General features: G+C 38.4%; 1 non-coding gene across 1 annotated transcript; it reads right to left on the reverse strand.

The window, feature by feature from the left end:
- Positions 1-15,281: 15,281 nt before the first annotated feature.
- Positions 15,282-15,388, reverse strand: LOC127124941 (small nucleolar RNA R71). The gene has a single exon (XR_007804415.1). It is a non-coding gene; the product is annotated as a small nucleolar RNA R71 (small nucleolar RNA).
- Between the last annotated feature and the right edge of the window lie 428 nt (positions 15,389-15,816).

Here is a 15,816-nt window from a genome sequence, read left to right on the forward strand (position 1 = left end):
GAGTTGTGATTTCCCGAACATATAGCTTTTTATGGAATCGGAGGTCCCGAAGTCCTCCAACGGCGGAAAATGCGGATAATTCTGCATTCTGCTTCGTGTTAGCGCCGGAACAGCTTTCTGTCTTGCGTTAACCGGTTAACCCAGGGTGTTAACCGGTTAACACTGTTAGGAATTGTGAGGTATTGCTGTTTGTCTTGCGTTAACCGGTTAACCCATGGTGTTAACCGGTTAACACTGTTGTGAGTTGTGAAAATATTGCTGTTCTGTCTGCGTTAACCGGTTAACCCAGGGCGTTAACCGGTTAACACTGTTGAGTTTTTCCAGAAAGTGTGTTCTGTGTTGCGTTAACCGGTTAACCTAGGGTGTTAACCGGTTAACACTGTTGGAAATTGGAAAAATTAATATTTGAATAATGTGTGCATAATTGGTGTTTGGCCTATATTGGCGTATGATGTAATAGGGATTAATTTCTGCGGTTTTGAGCAGTATAGGTATTAGTGGAGGGTGCTAATACTGTGATTAATTATTTGACATGATATGATGTTTTGATACGTGTGTTGATGAATGTATGATGGTATGCATAATGCTGTGAATGTATATGTTATGTATGCAATTGTGAGTGGACTGTTTATGGCTTAGAGTGTGAGCATATGTCCATTGTGGATTATTGTTGATGATTTTGCATTGCTAGGTGATTTAGCATGCATATTGTGGTCTTTATGGTGGTAGCTAATTCCCATAGTGAGGAATTAGTGAGTTAGTCATTATGGACTGTTGTTGATGTTTGCATGCTAGGTGAATTAGCGTGCATAGCATGGTCCTTGGGGTGGTAGCTAATTCCCGTGGTGAGGAATTAGTGAGTGAGTCACTAGGTCTCAAATGAGTGGGACTAGTGGGCTTGGTAGCCGTATCTGGATTTGATCGGTGAGGTGAACTATATGTTCACGAATAGTCGGTACCGCATGCATGGAGTCTCATTGCATAATGTATGTATGACGTATAATATGAATGGATGTATTCCAATATTATACGTGTGTTTGTGTTGGCATTGGGTATGAGTATGAATTGTGTTGGTATTGAGTATGCCATTTGAGTTGATGTGCCGTTACCGAATGTGTGATATGATTAGGGTGATTAATGTGTTATTTACTTAGCATTACATGATATTTTATAATGCTTATTATATCGATTGAGGAACTCACCCTTACAACTATTTTTCAGGTAACGAGCAGTGATTGAGTAGAAGCTAGTGCTTGGAGTCTAGTGTAGTCTCCTTAGTGGGTCATGCTCTGATAGATGTAACATCGGGACGGGATGTTTTACCTTGTTGAATAATTTTACATGTAATGTGTTACATGTTTTGCATGATTGATTTGATTTCTATCCGCTGCGTATTGTGCAAATGCTTTATGTTTTGAATTAATAAAAGAGCATGACAGTTATTTGGTGAATGGTGTGAAATGATTGTGTGACACCCTTAATTGCATAATTACTCTGATTGATATATTGCTATTTTAATTAAATATTTGGGGTATTTTAGAAGGGTGTTACAGTAACAGTATCAGCCAGAGATCGGTATCGCCATTGGTTATACGGTTCGCGGGTCTAGTCTCGAACGCACCCGATAAAGTTGTTCCTTATCAGTATAATACGACTATGGTGAAAGATGGCCAAGAGGTTCCATTACCTACGACCAGCTCTGTTGTACGCATTGCTGATGTTACTAAGGTAACCCGCAGTGGTCGAGTGTTTGGGTCGGTGTTCCCAAAGAATGTGGAGGATGTATCTGTTAGTAAGAAGGTGGAGGTGCCTGCAAAAGATCCAGTTAGCGCTCCGAAGTGTCAGTTTGGTGAATCCAGCAGTTTGAAGACTAACGATGATGATGAGGTACTTAGACTGATAAAGAAAAGTGAGTTCAACATGGTGGAGAAGCTGCTCCAAACCCCCTCAAAATTTTCAGTACTGTCTCTGTTAATGAATTCTGAACCGCACAGAGAAGCACTGCAAAGAGTTCTAGAGCAAGCTTTCGTGGACCATAATGTTAAGGTGGATCAGTTTGATCATATTGTAGCTAACTGTAATAATCTCAGTTTTTATGATGAAGAACTCCCTGAAATAGGTAGGAATCATAACTTGGACATGCATATCTCCATGAATTGCAAAGATGATGCTTTATCCAATGTGCTAGTTGATACCAAATCTTCTTTGAATGTGCTTCCAAAGTCAACATTGTCGAAGTTGTCATATCAAGGAGCGCCTATGAGATATAGTGGTGTGATTGTCAAAGCTTTTGATGGTTCACGCAAAACAGTGATTGGTGAAGTGGACCTTCCAGTGAAGATAGGTCCGAGTGACTTCCAGATTACTTTTCAAGTAATGGATATCCACCCGGCATATAGCTGTCTGTTGGGAATACCATGGATCCACGAGGCAGGAGATGTTACTTCTTTATTGCATCAGAAGCTCAAGTTTATCAAGAATAGGAAGTTAGTCATTGTTGGTGGGGAGAAGGCACTGTTGGGTAGCCACCTGTCATATTTCTCTTATGTTGAAGATGAGGATGAGGTTGGAACTCCGTTCCAAGCCTTATCTATTGCTGCTGAAAAGAGAGTTGGGGCACCCATGTCCTCATTTAAAGATGCAAGGAAGATTGTTGAAAATGGGAATGTTGATCAGTGGGGACGAATGTAGAAGTCTCTGATAATAAGAACAGAACCAGTTTGGGTTTTCAGCAAGGTTCGTCAGCTGTTAGATCAGAGGATGTGCAACTCAGTTTCCTTAGCGGAGGGTTCATTCATGGCAATGAACAACACTTAGCTGATGTGCTAGAGGATGATGAAGGGGAAGATTGCACCAATTTTGTGACGCATGGAAAGGCTTGCAACAATTGGACTGCTATTGATATCCCTGTTATTATGTATCGATCTAAGTAATTGCTTTTATTTGTTTTCAAAAATCCTTCTCCTATGCCTAAGGGAGAAGTGAACATTGTTGGGCATTTTCAATTTGATCATTAATAAAATATAATTCTATTCATCCCCATCTATGATGTTTTGTTTTTACTTTGTGCTTTATTCTGAAAATGGTAATCACAAAAAACATAAATAAATAATATAGTTGTTCATCTGCATAATATTTGGTCATAAATTCACTTCTCTAAAATCAAAATATCAAATCATTATGCAGGTTGGTTTCTAACCCCATTGAATACAATGATCCTTCCCTTTCTCCAAATTTTGAATTCCCTGTGTTTGAGGGTGAGGAGGAAAGTGATGAAGAAGTGAGTGATGAGTTGTCTCGTCTTCTTGAGCATTAAGGAAAAGCCATTAAACCATTCAAAGAGCAGATTGAGTTAGTCAACTTGGGTTCCGAGGATGATGTGAATGAAGTCAAGAATGGGTCTCGATTGTGTCCAGATGTTAAGAAGGGGTTAATTGATCTTCTTCGAGAGTATTCATATCTGTTTTCTTGGTCCTATCAAGACATGTCTGGTTTGGATTATGAGATTGTGGAGCATAGATTGCCATTGAAGCCAGAATGCCCGCCAGTCTAGCAGAAGTTGAGAAGAACGCATCCTGATATGGCAATAAAGATCAAAGAAGAAGTACAAAAGCAGATTGATGCCGGTTTCCTTGTGACCGTTGGGTATCCGCAGTGGGTGGCCAATATTGTGCATGTTCCGAAGAAGGATGGAAAATTCCGCATGTGCGTCGATTATAGAGATTTGAATAAAGCCAGTCCGAAAGATGATTTTCCTCTGCCACACATTGATATGTTGGTAGATAATATAACTAAATTCATAGTCTTTTTGTTTATGGATGGATTTTCCGGATATAACCAGATCAAGATGGCACCCGAAGATATGGAGAAGACCACATTCATTACACCTTGGGGAACATTCTGTTATAGAGTGATGCCTGTCGGTTTGAAAAATGCTGGTGCAACTTACCAAAGAGCAATGACTACTCTTTTTCATGATATGATGCATAAAGAGATTGAAGTCTATGTCGATGATATGATTGCTAAACCAATTGATGAAGAGGAACATGTTGAGCATTTGTTGAAGCTATTCCAGCGTTTGAGGAAGTATAAACTCCGCTTGAATCCTAATAAGTGTACATTTGGTGTTCATTCTGGTAAATTGTTGGGCTTTATTGTCAGCGAGAAGGGTATTGAAGTTGATCCTGCCAAGGTCAAAGCAATACAAGAGATGCCTGCACCCGAGACTGAGAAGCAAGTCAGAGGTATTCTTGGCCGCTTGAATTATATCTCAAGATTCATCTCACACATGAGTGCCACATGTGCGCCTATATTCAAGCTTCTTAGGAAAGATCAGTCTTGTGATTGGACCGAAGAGTGCCAGGAAGCTTTCGACAGTATCAAAGAATATCTGCTCGAGCCTCCAATTCTGTCTCCGCCTGTTGAAGGAAGACCGTTGATCATGTATTTGATTGTGCTCGAAGATAGTATGGGTTATGTTCTTGGTCAGCAAGATGAGACTGGAAAGAAAGAATTTGCAATTTACTACCTCAGTAAGAAGTTTACCGACAGTGAGACTCGATATTCTATGCTAGAGAAGACTTTTTGCGCAATGGCTTGGGTTGCTAAGCGTCTGCGTCAATATATGTTGAATCATACCACTTGGTTGATGTCCAAAATGGATCCAATCAAGTACATATTTGAGAATCCTGCTTTAACTGGGAGAATTGCCTATTGACAGATGTTGTTATCATAGTATGATATTGAATACCGATCTCAGAAAGCAATCAAAGGTAGTGTCTTGGCTGACCATTTGGCCCACCAACCAATTGAAGATTATCAGTCATTACAATATGATTTTCCTGATGAAGAGATCTTATACTTGAAAATGAAAGATTGTGACGAACCATTGCTTGAAGAAGGGCCAGAACCTGGTTCCAATTGGGGCATGGTATTTGATGGAGTTGTTAATCAGTATGGTAATGGCATTGGGGCAGTGATCATTACTCCTCAAGGCACGCATTTTCTATTTACAACTAGATTGACTTTCAAGTGTACAAACAATATGGCAGAATATGAAGCTTGCATTATGGGGCTCGAAGAGGCCATTGATCTCAGAATCAAGTATTTAAATGTCTATGTTGATTCAGCTTTGGTCGTGAATCAGATCAAAGGTGAATGGAAGACGAATCAACCCGGTTTGATACCATGTAAAGATTATGTGAGGATGATTTCAACTTTCTTTACAAAGGTTGAGTTTCATCATATCCCTCGAGATGAAAACCGGATGGCAGATGCTCTTGCAACTTTGGCATCAATGATTGTAGTAAAGTATTGGAATGAAGTTCCCAATCTGATTGTGATGCGTCTTGATAAAACCCTAAACCCTAAAGTCAGATTTACCCGCCTGGGGCGTCTTTGCTGTTGAAGAAGTCAAAGACGAGAAGCCATGGTATTACGAGATCAAGTGTTTCCTCCAAAGTCAGATTTACCCTCCTAGGGCATCTTTGAAAGATAAGAAGACTTTGAGAAGATTATCCGGCAATTTCTACCTAAATGGTGATGTTCTGTACAAGAGAAACTTTGATATGGTTTTGCTCAGATGCATGGATAGACACGAAGCAGACCTATTGATGATTGAAGTCCATGAAGGTTCCTTTGGTACTCATTCCAATGGACATGCAATGGCAAAGAAGATGTTACGAGCAGGTTAATATTGGCTGACAATGGAATCTGACTGTTGCAAGTTTGTGAAGAAATGCCACAAGTGTCAAATTTATGCAGATAAAATTCATGTTCCTCCGACACTGTTGAACATCATTTCCTCCCCATGTCCCTTCTCCACGTGGGGGATTAATATGATTGGCATGATCGAGCCCAGAGCTTCAAACGGACATCGTTTCATTTTGGTGGAAATTGATTACTACACAAAATGGGTTGAAGCGGCATCGTATGCAAATGTAACCAAGCAAGTTGTTGTAAGGTTCATCAAGTAAGATCATTATTTATAATGGATCGAACTTGAATAACAACATGGTGGAAGCTCTTTGTAAAGACTTCAAGATTGCACATCATAATTCTTCTCCCTACAGACCCAAGACGAATGAGGCTGTTGAAGCTGCAAAGAAGAACATCAAGAAGATTATTCAGAAGATGGTTGTAACATATAAGGATTGGCATGAGATGCTCCCATTTGCTTTTCACGGGTATCGTACATCCATTCGCACTTCAACAGGGGCAACCCCTTTCTCTCTTGTATACGGTATGGAAGCAGTGCTCCCCGTAGAGGTTGAGATCGCTTCATTGCGTGTGCTCATGGAAGCCAAGTTGACTGAGGCTGAATGGTGTCAGACCAGGTATGACCAGCTAAATTTAATTGAAGAGAAAAGGTTAACTGCCATGTGTCATGGTCAGTTATATCACCAAAGAATGAAGAAAGCTTTTGATAAGAAGGTCAGACCTCGTGTATTCAGAGAAGGTGACCTTGTGCTCAAGAAGATTTTATCTTTTAAACTAGATTCTAGGGGCAAGTGGACTCCTAATTATGAAGGTCCATATGTTGTCAAGAGAGCCTTTTCAGGTGATGCTTTGATTCTTACAACTATGGATGGTGAATAGTTCTCTCATCCTAAGAACGTTGACGCAGTCAAGAAATACTTCACCTAAAAAGAAAAGAACAACTCGCTAAGTTGAAAACCCGAACGGGCGATCCAGTCAAAAGTTAGAGACATAAAACAGAAAAGAATGATCCCGATAAATTGAGTACCCCATCTTGGGGAAATTTATGCAAAAATTAGGGATTTTGGCAAGTAACTACATCCTGCTGATCTTTAGTGTTGAAAAACGTTCTTAAGCACAATGGTCGATGGTGATTCATTATCCTCAGCGGCAGCCAAGAGCACAGTGGATATCAAGAGTTGGTAGAAGGATTAGTGATCATTGTATTCAATGTACCCTTTTTCCATGTAAATCACCATTTTCAACTTTGTAAAGATCTATGGAGTCTTGTCATTTACAGGCTGCCATTCTATTAAATAAAGTCGAGCTTTTATCCAATTGTTTCTACTCTTATTTACTTCAGGCAAATAGATTTAAATTTTATTATGATCATTTTTGAAATTAAATTTTTTAAATCAAAATCATTTTTAACATATAAAAGCATGAATTTTAAGCAATCGATTTCATTTAAAAAGAATATCAACGGTGGTTCGAAAGCAGTAAGCCCTAAGTATGGAGCATTATTGGTTCTCCCCAAGCAGTAGGCGCATTTCTCTTTCATCCCCGATAGCTTTTTTTTAGCGCTCGATATTTGTTGTCTTTTCTTCGGACGATTTTCCCCCCGATGAAGTAGCCAGCTGAGTTGGTTGGTTAGTCCCATGCGGAGTGTTTATCCCCCTAGCCAAATTCATATTTGGTTTCCAGTGGAGTGAGAACAACTTCCTTAGCAGTTCGCGTGGTTGCGACAGAACTTCAGTTTCCCCACCCATCGCCATCTGATTCTCTCCCAGTCAGAGTTTCCTCCTGGTTTCTGAGCAGCTATTTGTGTTTATCCCCTGCATGGTTGTCTCCCATTTAATATGGTGTGGACCTAAAATTCCCCGCAAACTCGATAACGGTTTCTCAGCAGATCTCCTCCTTCCACAGCTAGGGTTGAGCCTTTGGGATGTTGATCTCTCTTTTCTCCAGCGGTTCCCATGACACTCTACAACTTTAGTGTCTGTCCTCCTTCAATTGTAGAGTGTCAGCCCCTGCAGAAAGACTTTAACCTTTCTCCTTTCCCCACTGAGTTACTTCCTCGTGGGCGATTATTATTTCAGTTTCCTCCCCAGTTGGTTATCTGGATGGAACCACTCCCCTTGAGTTATATCCTCATTGAGTTGAGTCTTGATTGATCGTTTCTTTCTAGATCTTACATAGATAGATGCTTTGTGTCCCACAAGATTTTATTACCCAGTAACTGGTAATATTCTTCTTAGTTTGCAGTTTGTTACTTCTTGCCCAATACCCGGCAGAAGCAACCTTTTTCTCCCCAACGGATTTATTTTCATGTTTCCCCAAGAAGTATATCCTTGATATGTTCATCCTAACCGATGACAGATATTTTCTTCCCCTGCTGTGAGTTTATCCTTGATATGTTCATCCTAACCGATGACGGATATTCTCATCTTTGGTATTCTACCCAGTGAAAAGGTATTTGTAATCCCTATTTTGCTTCCCGGAGTCTATCCTTGATAAGTTCATCCTAACCAATGACGGATATTCTCATTGGTGGTATTCTGTCCAGCATTCGATAGATGTAATTCCTACTTTTTGTTCAGGTGGTTTATCCTTGATATGTTCATCTTAACCGATGACTGGTATCCTCCTTAACATCACCTGGCAAGACTATTCTTGATATGTTCATCTTAACCGATGACATATTTTCTTTCCTTTAAGTTTATCCTTGATATGTTCACTTTAATCAGTGACGAATATTCTCTCTCTTTGGTCTTCTGCCTAGTAACTAGTAGTTGTACATCCTATTTCTGCAGTTTTCCCAAGCAAGGCTATTCTTACTCAGTAACTGGTAACGAATACACCCTCCTGGCGGCCCTCAATGAGTCATCCTTGATATGTTTACCCTAACCGATGACGGGTGTCCTCTCTGCCAGATCTTTATTATCTCCTTACCCAGTAACCGGTAGTGGATAATAGATTTCTGATCCTCTTGTGTTGAAGTTTATTTCTTCACCAGTTGAGTTGAGTGCGTATTTCTTTAGTGAAATCGCTTTTCCTGCATGATTCGAGTACTTTAGTTTTATTCTGATCTACTCGTTTCCTATGCAGATGTTTTTATTTCCCCGGCTAAGTCTTTCTATTTTTATGGAATTCCTCTAGTCTCCCAACAGTTTTTAAGTCGTAGCTTGGCCTACGCATAACCTCTTTTATCTCCCTAGAGTATTTGTCTCACCAATGAGTTTTCCTCACAAAATGCGTTATGCTCCTGCGGACCTTTGGTCTCTCTGATTCCTTTTTCTTTCTGGCAACATTTCTCCATATAGAATTTGCTTTTACATTCATAACATATGCATCATGAGGTCTCTTAGGGACCAAAATTTGTTTCTATATGTTGTTATTTAAGCCCACTCTACTAATTCTATATGAAGATTTTAACCTTCACATCCTCAGTTAAAATGTCCTTAAATAGGGGTAGCTGTAAGACCCCAATTTTGACCCTAAGATCCCTCATGCAATTCCATCATATGCATTAGCATTGGGATCATACCTTGGCATCCTCCTTACCCCTCTTTCATTGGGTTTGTTTTAGGAAAGATCACTAAGCACCATGTGATTGTATCATACTTGTATATTATTACTAACCAAAATACCAAAAATATGTCTTTGCATTTGCCTAACTCTTTTGTAGGTCAGGCATGATCACCATTGTTATATCAAAGTTCACATCTAGGGTTTAAGACCCTCATTACTAAGAGGACAACTAAGGAATGATCCACATTGACTCTAAGCATCATATATGAGTCCTCATGATCTTTACATGATATTTTGATCAAGTATTCTTCAAGAGTTTGTAATTGGTTTGCCTTGGAAACCCTAGTTCATCTAGGTATCTTGTGTAACTTCTTCAACAAGCTTCTTCACCAATTGATCAAGTTTCCTAAGGGGCACTTCAAAATTCATCATCTTATGCATATATGATCTACCATTAGCTTAAAAAGTCAAGAGAATTGCAAGTTAGCAAGTTGGTTGATGGTGGTTGGCCAGATGAATTCATCTCATCAAAACTGGGTCTCCCTAGACCCTATCTCCTACAACTTTCATCATATGAAAATGATTCCAAGATGAACTTTACTCTAAATAACATTCCAAACAACTTTCATGTTGAGGTCTAGAGCTAATTTTGCATGGAAAGTCATTTTCTATGTTGAAACATTATATGTCATTTTGTCTAAACCCTAATTTGAAAGTCAACTTCCCAAGGCCATAACTTGCTCAATGTTTATGATATGAAAGAGTTCCAAGTTTCATAATAAAATTCAATATGTCTACTTAAACTTTTATGTTTGGAGTGAAATCTAAATCAACGTTTATGAGCATGTGATATGAGGATAACTTATAGGTCATTTTGGACCAATACCATTGAACAAGTGATTTTCCTCAACTTCAACAATTCATAACCCACTCATCCTAAATTAAAATGAGGTCAAATTTGTGACCATTTTGAAGGTCTTTGAAATAGCTATAACTTTTATGAAGACACTTTTCTCATTTGATGCTCATATAAAAAGTTAACCAAGGTGGAATTATTGAATATGTAACTTGACACTTAGAAACTTTTTCAACATGTTGGAATTTCCAAACTTCCACCTTAAAATTCACCATGATACATGTTCCAAATGGTAAAGTGTTCAACATAAGAGTTGTTCCTCTTGATCTACGCTTTCCAAAGAGTCCTAATTCATTCATTTTGGACTATGTTTGATATGTCTGCGCATGGTGTAAACAGGCATGTATTAGTTGGTAAGATTCAAGTTTCAAATGATCAAATAACTTTGCCTTGCCACTCAAGATTCATGCAGACCTTATTTCAGTTGATTATGGACTTAATTAAATTGTTTCATGGGCCAGTACAAGCCCATTCAAACATGACCATTGCATTGCCAAATTTGGACAATTTTTCAAGTGTGCAAATAACACTTCATTTTGCTATAAATAGAGACCCTCTATGCTCATTTCAAAAGACCCTTGCGTGCCAGCTTTTCCTCCATACTTCAAACACTCACATTTGAAAGGAAAACCTGAGAATTTTCATTTGAAAATTAAGTTTGAATCTCACTGTTTGGAGATTCAAAAACTCCAGGATCCCAAGCTTTGTACTAATCCTAAGCCACTTCTGCAAGTTACCTGAGCAAGATCAAACACAAATTGAAGCAAGAGAGATCCATTTCTGCACAGCATTGAAGGTGTTTTTCCCATATTTTTCTTCTCTTCAATTCTCTCTCAATTCTCATTAATTCTCTTGGATCCTTGGTTGTCTGAAGTCCTACCAATGTAGGCAAGAAGATTGAGTTCCTTTGAGGCCAAATCTAAGCAACTCAGTTGACACACCTCAAAATTCAATTCCACATATCTCTCTATATATTCGGAGTTAGTTAAAATTGAGGTGATATTCGTGAACTACGCCATTTTATCTTTCATATCATGTCCTCCTTTTTCATTTATGATATGGTGATGAATGGCCCAGTCCGGCCAAGGTCGCCTGAGAAGACGACTGGCGCTTAGCTCCGGCAATGATGTGGCACGGTCCATAGCCATTAGATGGATTCAAAATGTTTTAATCACGAGCGTACATGTTAATTACCAAGCGTGTGGATGTTTGACTCAGGCGCATCATGGAACCCGCGCGCTGAACCACTTGATTTGCCAAGCATGTGGATGGTTGATTTTTTTTATTTTAATTTTTATTCCTTTGATTTTCATTAATTCATATTAAATTTAATATTGATCCAAAAAACATGAGAGTTTCACCAATTTTTTAAAAATAAAATCTTCTTTCATTTTATGAATTAATATTATTTTTTGGATCATTATTAATATTTTTCATGATTTAATTGATTTTGTGAAAAAATTTAATTGTTTAAAAATACTTTTAAGTCTCCAAACATTCTGAATTTTTTTATCCAAGGTCCTTTGACCTTGTTTGACCTATGATAAATCTCATGACCATTTCTTTGGTGTTTTGATGAGGTTTTTGGAAATTGACCAACCATATTTAATTTAATGTATTATTTTTAGTATTTTTAATTGAATAAATGCCAAATAAATTTGTGTACAGCCATTTTGATTGACTTTGGAAGTTTGACTTGTGTTTTTGGGTCTTGGTCAAGGTTGATTTGACTTTTTTAAGTTACGATCATTGGATTTAGGGGATTGATGGAATGTACATTCCATCTCCCAAAATGAATGAATGATCTTAATTTGGTAAAAGTCCTCCTTTGTCCAATTTGTGTGTGATCCATTTCCCCTCCCTCTTCATCTCATTCCCCTTTTTTATGCATTCATGTCATAAACCTATGATATCTCAATATCCTAAGGCTAGTTGATTGCAAAATCAACACAAGTATGGATGAGATTAGGTCCCTACTTTTGCATATTCTTTTTGTGTGTGGTATGTTTCATGAGCATAGTTCATTATACTATGTCTCTAACATGCATTAACACCAAAATTCTATTACCCGACCTCAAATAGTTGTGACTTCTACATAAGTCCAATTACGATTGCTTAACATAACGCTAAATTTTGACATAAAAGGCATAGCATTCTAGTTAGTGAGATTGTAAGTCTCCCCACTTTCATGGTATTGTATGGAAACTTGGCCTTTTTTCCTTCCTTTGGAAAGTGTCTTGGTTCAAGGATCCATGCTTGTGATAAGTGGGTTGAGTGTTCTCGAAAGAATGACTTAAAATAAAGAAAAGCAAAAGCAATACTAACTTCTAACTCATTAACAACTAACATTTAATTTCAAGTCTTTTACTTTCCATGCAATTTAATTTTTAAGCTCTATTCATTTGCCATTATTCATACCATTCTAATTGTTTATGTTAATGTCATTTTCACTTTGTCCACTTGGACCATATTTTGTGATATATTTTGTTAGTTTATATTGTGTTTGTTTGTGTGGTCTGTTGGTTTGATCTGAGACAATTGGACTTATAATTTAGACAACATTCCCTATGCAAAGGACTTGGCCAATGCCAACTTTCATGTAACCAAGTGCATGTGATTTGAAACTTCATCAGATACATCATTGAAGATCCGTTTGAGTTCATCTGCAAGATGATCATTGTGAAGCTGTTATTTTGAACCTGTGACTTATGCATTGTGAAATTCACCTGCTAAATGGGCAAATTTGAAGAATATCATGGAGTTTCTAAGCTTGGATGTGGCTATCTTTATTTGATGCCTTGCTCTTCAAGTTGATATTTTGTGCATTCTTTACTGCTTGATTCTAATGTCCAAGGGAATCTGGGTTTCTATATGACATTCTTGTCTATTGGATTGCAACCAATTAGTCAGATCTTTTCAACTCTTAACTGATAACACTGAAATTCACCGTATTTTCGACTCCGATTTCGCATGCATTTTAGTAGTTTTGTTGTCATTTTATTGTGTTATTACTATGTTTCTCTTTGTTTTCAGGTTTATACTTTAATCGAGCCCCGATCGAGAAAAGGAGTGAAAAAGAGCTAAAAACCCTAAAATTCAGCATTTTGTACCTGTGGCTGGCGCCACAGACCCTGCCATGACGTGTCCTAGCTCAACTTCCCTCAACTGCCACGTTCCCCACTACTTCCACTAAGGCACCTCAGATTGGCCTTGTGGCGGGCGCCATGGCCTTGTGGCGGGCGCCACAAGAGGAAAAGTTTTCCCTCCCATTTTCAAGTTGAAGGGCATCCTTGTCATTTCCATCTTTTTACTTGCTTATAAATAGAAACTCGAATTCACTTGTTTAGGCATCCAAACTTTAGTGTCTGGGGAAAACTCAGAGCAACTTTGTTTCACTTAGGCATATATTCAGTATTTTAAAGTGGTAATCGCTTCGCATTGGGGTGTTACCACAATTGTGTAATCGAGTCTGTAATCGAGTTTGGAGCACTTTGGAAGGAAGTTAATCCTGCCGTCATTTTCATTTTCGCTTTGCAATTTATGCAACCCTCCGATTGGAGCAGGTTTTTATTACTTTGCCTTTACTTTATTTATTTCTCGCACTCGCACTTTACTTTATTTATTTCTCGCACTCGCTTTACTTTATTTATTTCTCGCACTCGCACTATTTTTATTTATTTCTCGCACTCACTTTACTTTATTTATTTCTCGCACTCGCACTACTTTTATTTATTTCTCGCACTCGCTTTACTTTTATTTACTTTCCGCACTCGCACTACTTTTATTTACTTTAAATGCACTTTTACTTTACCATGTCTAACTAAATCTATAAGGTTAGAATGTAAGGATCGTAATTGAACCGATAATCCGTACAATTGTTCGTAGAAACACTTAAGGGCTATTTTGACTTTCAAGTTAAGTTTTCCCGCACTTCAATTCCGTTGGGTAAGATCGAAAGCCGTCCAACATCCTTTTAAACTTAATTGTTTTTAACTATTTCAAAAACAGCGAAAGCGCTTTGTTTAGTTCATTAGGAGTTTTTAACTTAAGAAGAAAAGAGATTTTAAAACTATTTTCGGACGCATCTATAAGTTTAGAGTCTGGTTCGTGAGAACCTCTTTTGGTTAAGAAATCCAGGTTATAATACTTTTCAACTTAGTCAAGATACTATATTTCTTAAAAATAGGTTTGCTACTCTAACGCAATGCGCGCCTTTTTATAAGTGACAATAAGAGGGTTTGATTAGGGAGTACAACTCGGTTCTGAATATGCAAAAGTGACAGTTCCTGTTAAATTAGTTCTTTTCAAAGTAGGTAACATTGCCCATAAGTAGCTCTATTAGCAAGTACTTGGATTATTAATTGATTATGTGAATTACATTCGACCCTATCTTTATTAATTGAACTTTATTCAATACTTTACTTTTCATTGCACACTCTAAAAACACCTATTTTGATTTCCTTTGATAAACATCATAACAATAGATAACGATAGATTGACACTTGGTCTCTGTGGATTCGACAATCTTTTATATTACTCTGACGCGTTCGTATACTTGCGAAAAACAACGCATCAAGTTTTTGGCGCCGTTGCCGGGGACCAATTTCGTCAAATTTCATTTCCCTGTTGTTATATCGTTTAGACTTAGGCTATTTACCTCCAGTCAATGCGAAGAACTCGCAGCACCAGAAGTTTAAGCTTAGTATATCCTCTAGCGGAACCCGAACGTTACGCTCGTGCACGTTTATTCTTTCATAGAGTTAGGAGAGTTATGGCCGAAGATCAAAACCAAAGACCTCTTAAGGATTTCGCTCAACCATCCAACGAAGAACCTAGTTCTAGTATAGTCAACCCAACCATCCCAGCTAATAATTTCGAACTTAAACCATCCCTGTTGCAACTAGTGCAACAGAGACAATTCGCGGGTCTCGCTACTGAGAAACCAAACCAACATTTAAAAATATTTCTCCAATTAGCAGACACTTTTAAAACCAATGGAGCTTCTCCTGAGGCAATACGTTTAAGATTATTCCCTTTTTCCCTCAGGTTAGATTCCCTTCCACCCAATTCCATTACGACTTGGGATAACCTTAGAAGAGTATTTCTTGCTAGATACTTTCCCCCATGTAAGACCGCCGTTCTTCGAAACCACATAACCAGATTTACACAAAACCAAGGAGAATCGTTGTTCGAAGCTTGGGAGAGATATAAAGAGTTGTTAAGAGCATGCCCACATCATGGCTTAGAAAGTTGGTTAATCATTCAAACCTTCTATAATGGACTTCACTATAACACTAAGATGACCATCGACGCTGCCGCAGGCGGTGCACTGATGAACAAACCTTACCCTGAAGCTAGTGCCCTCATCGAGGATATGGCTCAAAACTATCAATCATGGGAATTGAACGAGCGACAGTTGAGAAGAAGGAAGCCCAAGGAGGAGTGCATGAACTAAACTCTATAGACATGATGCAAGCTAAAATGGACGCATTAGCCTTTAAGGTCGAGCATATGTGCGTAAACCCGAATACTGTAGCCGCAGTTTCGTCGGATTGTGAGATATGTGGAACCAAAGGACACCAATCTGCGGAATGCAGTCTATTAAACGAAACCCACTCTGAGCAAGTGAACTACACCCAAGGGAACCCATACTCGAATACCTATAACCCTGG

The sequence above is a fragment of the Lathyrus oleraceus genome, chromosome 2, assembly GCF_024323335.1.
Source record: "Lathyrus oleraceus cultivar Zhongwan6 chromosome 2, CAAS_Psat_ZW6_1.0, whole genome shotgun sequence".
NCBI classification, from domain to species: Eukaryota; Viridiplantae; Streptophyta; class Magnoliopsida; order Fabales; family Fabaceae; genus Lathyrus; species Lathyrus oleraceus.